General features: G+C 37.0%; 1 pseudogene; it reads left to right on the top strand.

Annotated features, from left to right (window-relative positions):
- The first annotated feature begins 2,883 nt into the window (after positions 1-2,883).
- LOC116855327 lies at positions 2,884-3,845 on the top strand (annotated as a pseudogene).
- Positions 3,846-9,476: the final 5,631 nt, after the last annotated feature.

The raw sequence follows: 9,476 nt of genomic DNA, 5'->3' as shown, positions 1-9,476 counted from the left end.
TCATCATCATCATCATCATCATCATCTAGTCAAGAAGTGGATGGAAGACATGAACAGACATTTTTCTACAAGAAGACATGCAAATGGCCAAAAGACACATGAAAAAATGTTCAGTGTCACTCAATATCAAAGAAATATAAGTCAAAAATGATACACACCTCACATCAGTCAGAATGGCTAAAATTAACAACTCAGGAACAACAGACGTTGGCAAAGATGTGGAGAAAGAGAAAACCTCTTACTCTGTTGGTTGAAATGCAAACTGGTGCAGCCACTCTGGAAAACTATATGGAGGTTCTTCAAAAAGTTAAAAATAGACCTACCCTCAACTCCCTTCTCCTCTCTAACTCCCCTTGTCCCCCATGCTATTTTTTATGCTCCACAAATAAGTGAGTTGAGGGAAATTGGAAGGGGAGATGAACCATGAGAGACTATGGACTCTGAAAAACAATCTGAGGGTTTTGAAGGGGCAGGGGGTGGGAGGTTGGGGGAACCAGGTGGTGGGTATTGGAGAGGGCACAGATTGCATGGAGCACTGGGTGTGGTGCAAAAACAATGAATACTGTTATGCTGAAAATAAATTTAAAAAATAAAAAAATAAATAAAGTATGAAACCTATCCTATTGGGGGAAAAAAAAGAAAACCTGTATTAAGTTTAAAAAAAGAGTCTTAGCTATAGGAAAGAAACTGAGGGTTGCTGGAAGGGAGGTGGGTAGGGGTGTAAGGTAACTGGGTGGGCACTTAATGTCATGAGCACTAGGTGTTTTATGTAAGTGATGAATCACTAAATTCTACCTCTGAAACTAATAATATAATTTACATTAACTAAAATGAAAAGGGAAAATTCTGTTAACTAAATTTTTTTAAAGCTCAAGCATGTCTAAACCATATTTCTTTTGTGCCATATCACTGTCCTCCTTACTTATTCAACAGTGCTTCTGGGTATAGAATCAGAAAGGGTTTTGGATGGTATGGCTCAATTACAATAGTTTCTCCATCTCTTAGTGGTAGTTTTAGAGCCTTTGTACTTGTTGGTAAAGGACATCGATGCAAATAAGATGAGAAGAGATTAAATAAACTTAATAGATTTAGAGAAAATAATGTTGCAGACATTAACAAAATAAAGAAAGTTAAAACCCTAGCACAATGGGAAGAGCTGACTAAGAAAGAAAAACACAATACAAAAGAAATAAGAATAAAAAGGACAATAGAAACATATAGCTTATCACCACTAGCCTAGGGAACAGGGCCTTCTGTATCATGTCACCTCAGTCTATGTCATACTAACAATGGTAGTGCACTACTGTTAAAATTAGCGTCTACATGGGATTAGGACTCTTCACCAGCAGGGGCAGAACGTTTACTACATTGGATTTAATAAAAATAAGGAATTTTTTTTTCTGCTACCTCACCTCAACAGAAAGTCAAGAGATAATTTAAAATTTGGTTCAAGTCTTTCTCATCTTTTTTTTCCCTCCGGCTTTTCATTCCTCAACTCCATAAATTTTTATTGATATTATTTTTCAGCAAGTTCTCCTAGTAGCTTTGAGAAAATACCCTACCAGTTCTTAGCCCTGCAGCAGAAATTATCTGTTTAGGTTTCTGAAGTATCCCTTCAATAGAGTCTTATTGACTTGATTTGGATAACATACCATTCATGAGGAGAGTACTGGTCCTAGAACATACATGTTTTTAATTTGTCTACCTGTGTCACCAGTCTATTTAGCTGAATGTATACAGCTTATTCTTCATGTAATAGCCAGAAACATCAAATTGATTTTGGTACACTTTGCCTAAACTGTAACTTCCTCCACTTCCCTTCTCACTATGATTCTGATCTCAGAGTTTAAGCCAAAAGGCTAGTATTTTTTATAGGGTATGTTAGTTGTCTTATCTCATCTCAGTTCACATTCTCTCCCACTCACTCTGCTTCAATCACTCTGGCCTCCTATAAGTTCTCTGAGCACTCTAGGCAGGTTCTACTTTGAGACTTTTTTTTTTTTTTTTTTGCTTTGTTTCTTCTGCCTGAATGGTATTCCCCACACATGTAGACATAGCTTATTCTTTCACATCCTTAAGGTCACAGTGATGCTTTCTTTGATCACTTTATTCGAAATTAGTTTTCTCAGTGCATAACGTGTCTACTTTCTTTGCTTTAGTCTTCCACTGGACACTTATTGGAATCTAAGAAATTTAATGGTTTTTTTTTAAACATTTTTTTATTTATTTTCAGAGAAATTTAATGTTTTATTAGTTTATCCAATTTACAATCTATGTCATCCAACTATCACTAAAGTGTAAGATTTCTGAGGGCAAGCAAGGAGATCAGTAGCAAATACATAGTAGGTATTCAGAAAATACATTGAATGGATTAATAAATCAATGCACAAATGAATATAATCTTTGAGTGGGAATATTTGGCCAGATAATTTTATGTTATCTAAAGGGGAAATTGAGTGGATCAGGTACCATGAAATCAATAGACTCTTTTATATAATTTTATTTATATTAGGAACTATTTGTAAACCTTATTTTGATACCAATTTGAACCTTGTTTTGTTCATCATGAAGAAAACCACATGTAAACTGTTTTTATAGTTTCACTCCTCACTTATGATGGATTTCCAAATTCTCGTGCTTAAAATATGAAAGAAGTGATAATGGTTTTCCTACAGGGTTACTAAGTCTACTAAGTGAGTTTATATGTACAAAAGTAATTTATACAATAAAAGCACTAAACAAAAGACTTATGATTATGGATACTTATAACCACTGACTGCATTTATATATTTAAAATACATTAGTTATAATTAGGCTAATCAAAGAAATCCAGGGCAAATGTAATGTATTATTTCTGTTTTGTTGTACTTCCTTCAGGGGATCATGGACATTGAAGTATATTTTGAAAGAATTGGGTATAGGAACTCTAGGAAGAAACTGGACTTGGAAACATTAACTGACATTCTTCAGCACCAGATCTGAACCATTCCTTTTGAGAACCTTAACATCCATTGTGGGGAAGCCATGGAATTGGGCTTGGAGGCCATTTTTGATCAAATTGTGAAGAGGAACCATGGTGGGTGGTGTCTCCAGGTCAATCATCTTCTGTATTGAGCTCTGACCACAATTGGTTTTGAGACCACAATGTTGGGAGGGAATGTTTACAGTACTCCAACCAACAAATATAGCAATGCTATGATTCACCTTCTGCTGAAGGTGACTACTGATGGCAGGAATTACATAGTGGATGCTGGGTTTGGACGCTCTTACCAGATGTGGCAGCCTCTGGAGTTAATTTCTGGGAAGGATCAGCCTCAGGTGCCTTGCATCTTCCACTTGACAGAAGACAAAGGAATCTGGTACTTGGATCAAATCAGAAGAGAACAGTACATTTCAAATCAAGAATTTCTTAATTCTGATCTTCTGGAAAAGAACAAATACTGAAAAATATACTCCTTTACTCTTGAACCCCGAACAATTGAAGATTTTGAGTCTGTTAATACATACCTTCAGATATCTCCAACATCTGTGTTTACAAGCAAGTCATTCTGTTCCTTGCAGACCTCTGAAGTGGTTCACTGTTTAGAGGGCTGCACCCTTTCCTATAGGAAATTCAATTTTAAAGACAATATGGATTTGATAGAGTTTAAGATACTGAATGAGGAAGAAGTAGAAAAAAAGCTTAAAAATATATTTAATATTTCCTTGGAGAGAAAGCTTGTGCCCAAACATGGTGATAATTTTTTTACCATTTAGTATAAGGAGTAAAAATGGTCTTTGGTATTACTTCATGTCCTGAAACTTTTTATTATAAAAAGTTTTAAACATATACTAGAGAAAATAAAATACTATAAAATACTATAAAAATAAAATAAATGTCTGTATCACCCAATTTATCAATTAACTACCATATTTCTTCAATGTTCACACATTATACCAAAGAAAATTCTACCCTTAAAAATATCAGCATTTAACATTACAAAGGTGTAGTCATCAAAACAGTATTGTACTGGCACAAAAACGGACACATAGATCAATGGAACAGAATAGAGAACCCAGAAATGGATCCACAACTGTATGGTCAACTAATCTTCAATAGAGCAGGAAAGAATATCCAGTGGGAAAAAAGTACCTTCAACAAATAGTGCTGGGAAAACTGGACACCTACATGCACAAAATGAAACTGGACCATTTTCTTAAGCCATACACAAAAAATAAATTCAAAAGACTCAGTGTGAGACAAGAAACCACCAAAATCCTAGAGAAGAACATAGGCATAAACCTCTTTGACCTGGGCTGCAGCAACTTCTTGCTAGACCCAACACCAGAGGCAAGGAAAACAAAAGCAAAAATGAACAATTGGGACTTCATCAAAATAAAAACCTTCTTCATAATAGAGACAATCAATAAGACTAAAATGCAGCCCACGGAATGGGAGAAGATATTTGCAAATGACCTTACAGATACAGGGTTAGTATCAAGGTCTATAAAGAATTTATCAAACTCAATATCTCTGAAAAAGAAATAATCCAGTTAAGAAATACATGGAAGACATGAATAGACACTTCTCCAAAGAAGACATACAAATGGCTAACAGACACATCAAAAATGCTTAACATCACTCATCATCAGGGAAATAAAAATCAAAACTACAGTGGGATACCACCTCACCAATCAGAATAGTTAGTTAACAACAAAGAAAGAACAGGTGTCAAAGAGGGTATGGAGAAAGGGGAACCCTCTTGCACTGTTGTTGGGAATGAAAACTGATGTAGCCACTCTGGAGAACAGTTTAGATCTTCCTCAAAAAGCTAAAAATAGAACTCCCTACAATCCAACAATTGCATTCTTAGGTACTTAACAAAAAGATACAAAAATACAGATTCAAGGGGGGTACATGCACCCCGATGTTATAGCAACATTATCAACAATAGCCAAACTATGGAGAGAGACCAAATGTCCATCAACTGATGAATGGATAAAGAAGAGGTTTTATATACATATATTTGCCACCTCTATTGCATACAATATATATAGTGGAATATTATTCAGCCATCAAAAAGAATGAAGTCTTCCATTTTCAATGATGTAAACCCAACTAGAGTGTATTATGCCACATGAAATAAATCATAGAAAGACAAATACCATATGGTCTCACTCATCTGTGGAATTTAAGAAAGAAAATAGATGAACATATGGGACATGGGAAAAGAAGAAAAGGAGAGAGGGAAACAAGTCATAAGTGACTCTTAACAATAGAGAACAAACAGGGTTGATGGAGGGAGGTGGGTGGTAGATGGGCCATATGGATGATCATTATTAAAGAAGGCACCTTTGTTGAGGCACCTGTGTGGCTTACTCAGTTAAGTGTCTGCCTTCAGCTTGGGTCATGATCCCACGGTCCTGGGACCAAGTCTCACATTGGGCTCCCTGCTAAGTGGGGAGTCTCCTTCTCTCTCACCCTCTGCCCCTGCCCCTGCTCATGCTCTATCTCATAATCTATCATAATATATATATATATATATATATATATATATATATATATATATAATCTTTAGAAGTAAAAATAAGACACATGTGATGAGCACTGGGTGTTGTTTGTAAGTGATGAATTACTGAATTCTATTCCAGAAACCAATAATGCACTATATGTTAACTACTTAAATTAAGAAACAGGATAAAATCAGAATGTAGGGGATAAAAAACATGAAAGAGAGACAAACTGGTGGAAGAGTAGGGGACCTCATTTCATCTGGTCCCCTGAATTTAGCTAGATAACTATCAAATCACTCTGATAACCTATAAATTCAACCTGAGATATAATAAAAAAAATTGCTGGAATTCTACAAATAGAAAGCGACCACTTTTTGCAAGGTAAGAGTGTGAAGTGAAATGGAGGGGATATATCAGAGGATAAACGGTGGAGGGGAGGGAGCCTCTGTAAGTCAGCTACCAGAAAGTGATAAAGCCCCAGAACACAAAATCTGAACCCTTAGAAATCTGCTCCAGTGAGAGACATCCCTGCATGAAAGGTGTTGTTTGGTGAAGTGGGGCAGAATCCTAGGTGGAACAGTGTGGTCTCGGTTCCCTGGTGTCACAGAGAGCATGGGGATCCCTGAGCCAACAGAGTTCCCCAACATTGGAGTGGGTAAACTGGTTACCATCTGCAATCCCAGGAGGAGGCTCTTAGCTTGGTTCACTATAAGCCATGAACCCTGCAGACTCTGGCGACACCTCTCAGTGGGGGGCAGGGGGATTGCAAAAGTCAGTTAAAGCTGTATCCTTCTGCCTTCCCCCAGGAGGGGCAATGGGGACATGTGCACCACTGGGTGAATGCTCTCCTTGCAGGGCCCCTTCAAGGATAGAGGTGGGTGACCCCCACCTTCCCCCAGTAGGGAAGGTGTGTGGGTGAATACATGACTAGGTGAATGAGTTCTGGTTGGGGGGGTTTCTGAAAAAGACAGAAATGTGCGACCCTCCCTCTTCCCCCAGGAGGATCAGTGCAGGCACATACCATAGGACTCTGTAGAGTGTGACATACACAAAGTGAAAACTGCTTATCCCTAAGGGTTTACTGAAGAAAGGGGACTACAATCTTTTGGCTTGGGGCTATAGATCGGGGCACAGCCATTTTTACTTTCATCTAAAGAGGTCTGGAAAGACTTTAGGGAACAGAAGCCACATAGAAAAACCAGAAACACCTTACACTGAGCACCTCCCCCACCCCACAACTCTTGGTGCAACTCAGCCAAGACAAACACAACTGTGAATCAATGCATCAGGCCCCTGTCCCAGAGACCAGCTGGAAAAACAGGGAATACCCAACTTACAAAGCACACAGTGCTGCAAACTTGCAGCTCTAAGGGAAAATAGTATGTAGAATTTGAGGTTGTTCCTCATGATTCCTTTATATTTCAGTTTAAAATTTTCTCTTTCTTTCCTTTCTCAACAAATTTCTTATTTTATCAACTCTTTGTTTTTAAGTCTTTTAACCTTTCATTTTTTTATATTTACATTTCTAAACATATTCTTCAGCTTTGGCTTCCTTTCACTGTATTCAATTTTATTTTTGTGTATATATAAGTTTTGCTTTCTTTACGATTTTGGGATTTAGTGTCCTCTAACATAGAGACCAAAATATACCCAGGACCAAGTGGATCACCCTGTTTTGTTCACCTGGAGGATTTTATTCTCTCTTCCCCTTCCCCTATTTCTTTGGGGTTTCTGACACTTCAGATTTAGCTATGTGTATTTCCCTTGAGCTGGGGTTGATATTTGTGGGCTTTTTTCCCAACCATTCATCCATACCTCTTTAGGCAAAATGACTAGAAGGAGGAATTCAAAACAAAAGAAAGATCCAGAGGTAATACTCTGCCACAGATCTAATGGATGTGGATATAAGTAAAATGTCAGAGATGGAATTCAGGATAACAATTTATTAAGCTACTATCTGGGCTTGAAGAAAGCATAAAGACACTAAAGAATGTCTTATTGCAGAAATGAGATCTAATCAGGCCTAAATTTAAAAATGCTCTAACTGAGATGCAGTCTAAATTGGATGCTCTAATAGCCAGAAGAGGCAGAAGAAATAGAGGCAGAAGAGACGGTAAATGACATAGAAAACAAGTTGATGGAGATCAAGGAAGCTGAGGAAAAGAGTAAAACAACTAATAGACCATGAAGGGAGGCTTTGAGAAATCAGTAATGCCATAAAAAAAAAAAATCAGTAATACTAGACTGCCTAAGGGAGAGGAAAAAAAGAGGGCCAGAAAGTATATTTGAGGTATCTGAGAACATCCCTAATCTGGAGAAGGAAAAAGGCATTCAGGGGGAGACACCTCCCAAAATCAATGAAAATAGATCAAGACCCTGACATATACTAAGGAAGCTTGCAAATTTCAGAGATAAAGAAAAAATCCCGAAAGCACCTGGAGACAAAACGTTCTCAACCTCTGGGGTAAGAATATTAGACTGACATCAGATTTAATCCACAGAGACCTGACAGACTCGAAAAGCCTGTCATGATATACTCAGGGTATAAAAGAGAAAAACATACAGCCAAGAATACTTTATCCAGCAAGTCTGTAATTAAGAATGGAAGGAGAGATAAAGAGCTTCCAGGACAGGCAAAAATTTAAAAATATGTGACCACCAAGACAGCACCACAAGAAATATTAAGGGGATCCTGTAAGCAAAGAGAGACCAAGATTAACATAAAACAGAAGGAAACAGAGATGATATATAGAAAAAAGAACTTAAAGATATTACAATGGCACTAAATTCATATCTTTTAATGGTTACTCTGAATGTAAATTGGCTAAATGCTCTGATCAAAAGACACAGGGTATCAGATTGGATAAAAAAGCAAAACCCATCCATATGCTGTCTACAAGACACTCACTTTAGACCCAAAGATGCATCCAGATTGAAAGGGGGAGGTGGAGAATTATTTATAATGCTAATGGACATAAAAGAAAGCTGAGGTAGCAATCCTTATATCAGACAAATTACATTTTAAGCCAAAGAGATAAAGAGGGACACTATATCATATACTTAAAGTGTCTATCCCCAAAAGATCTAATAATGGCAAATATGTATGCCTCTAACTTGGGAGCAACCAAATATATCAACCAAGTAATAACACAATTAAAGAAACACATTGATAACAATACGATAATAGTAAGGGACTTCAGCACCCCACTCACAGCAATGTACAGGTCAGCTAAGCAGAAGATCAACAAGGAAATGAGGGCTTTGAATGACGTACTGGATCAGATGGATGTAACAAATATACACAGAGTATTACAACCTAAAGCGACAGAATACATATTCTTCTTGAGTGTACGTGGAACTATCTCCAGAATAAATCACATACAGGTCACAAAGCAGGTCTCCGCTAGTACCAAAACACTGAGATTATTCCCTGCATGTTTGCAGACCACAAGGGTTTGAAACTTGAATCACAAGAGGAAATTTGGAAGGGACTCAAATACTTGGAGGTTAATGAGCATCCTGCTAAAGAAGGAATGGGTAACCAGGAAAATAAAGATTTTAAAAATTCATGGAAGGAAATGAAAATGAAAAAACAGCTGTACAAAACCTTTGGGATACAGCAAAGGTGGTCCTAAAAGGGAAGTACATTGCAATACAAGTCTTTCTCTAAAAACTCCAAAAATATTGAATACATAAACTAAGTTTATACCTAAAGGACCTGGAGAAAGAACAGCAAATAAAGCCTAAGCCAAGCAAGAGAAGGGAAATAATAAAGATTAAGCAGAAATCAATGAGATAGAAGCCAGAAGAATAGGAGAACAGATCAATGCTGATTCTTTAAAAGAATAAGAGCAATAAACCTCTGGAAGAATTATCAAAAAGAAAAAAATGACCCAAATTAATAAAATCATGAATGAAACAAGAGAGATCATGACAAACACCAAGGAAATACAAACAATTTTTAGAACATATTTTGAGCAACC

This window comes from Lontra canadensis, unplaced genomic scaffold, assembly GCF_010015895.1.
Source record: "Lontra canadensis isolate GAN:19392208 unplaced genomic scaffold, GSC_riverotter_1.0 scaffold101, whole genome shotgun sequence".
NCBI lineage: Eukaryota > Metazoa > Chordata > Mammalia > Carnivora > Mustelidae > Lontra > Lontra canadensis.
This window is presented reverse-complemented; position numbering and strand designations above follow the sequence as displayed.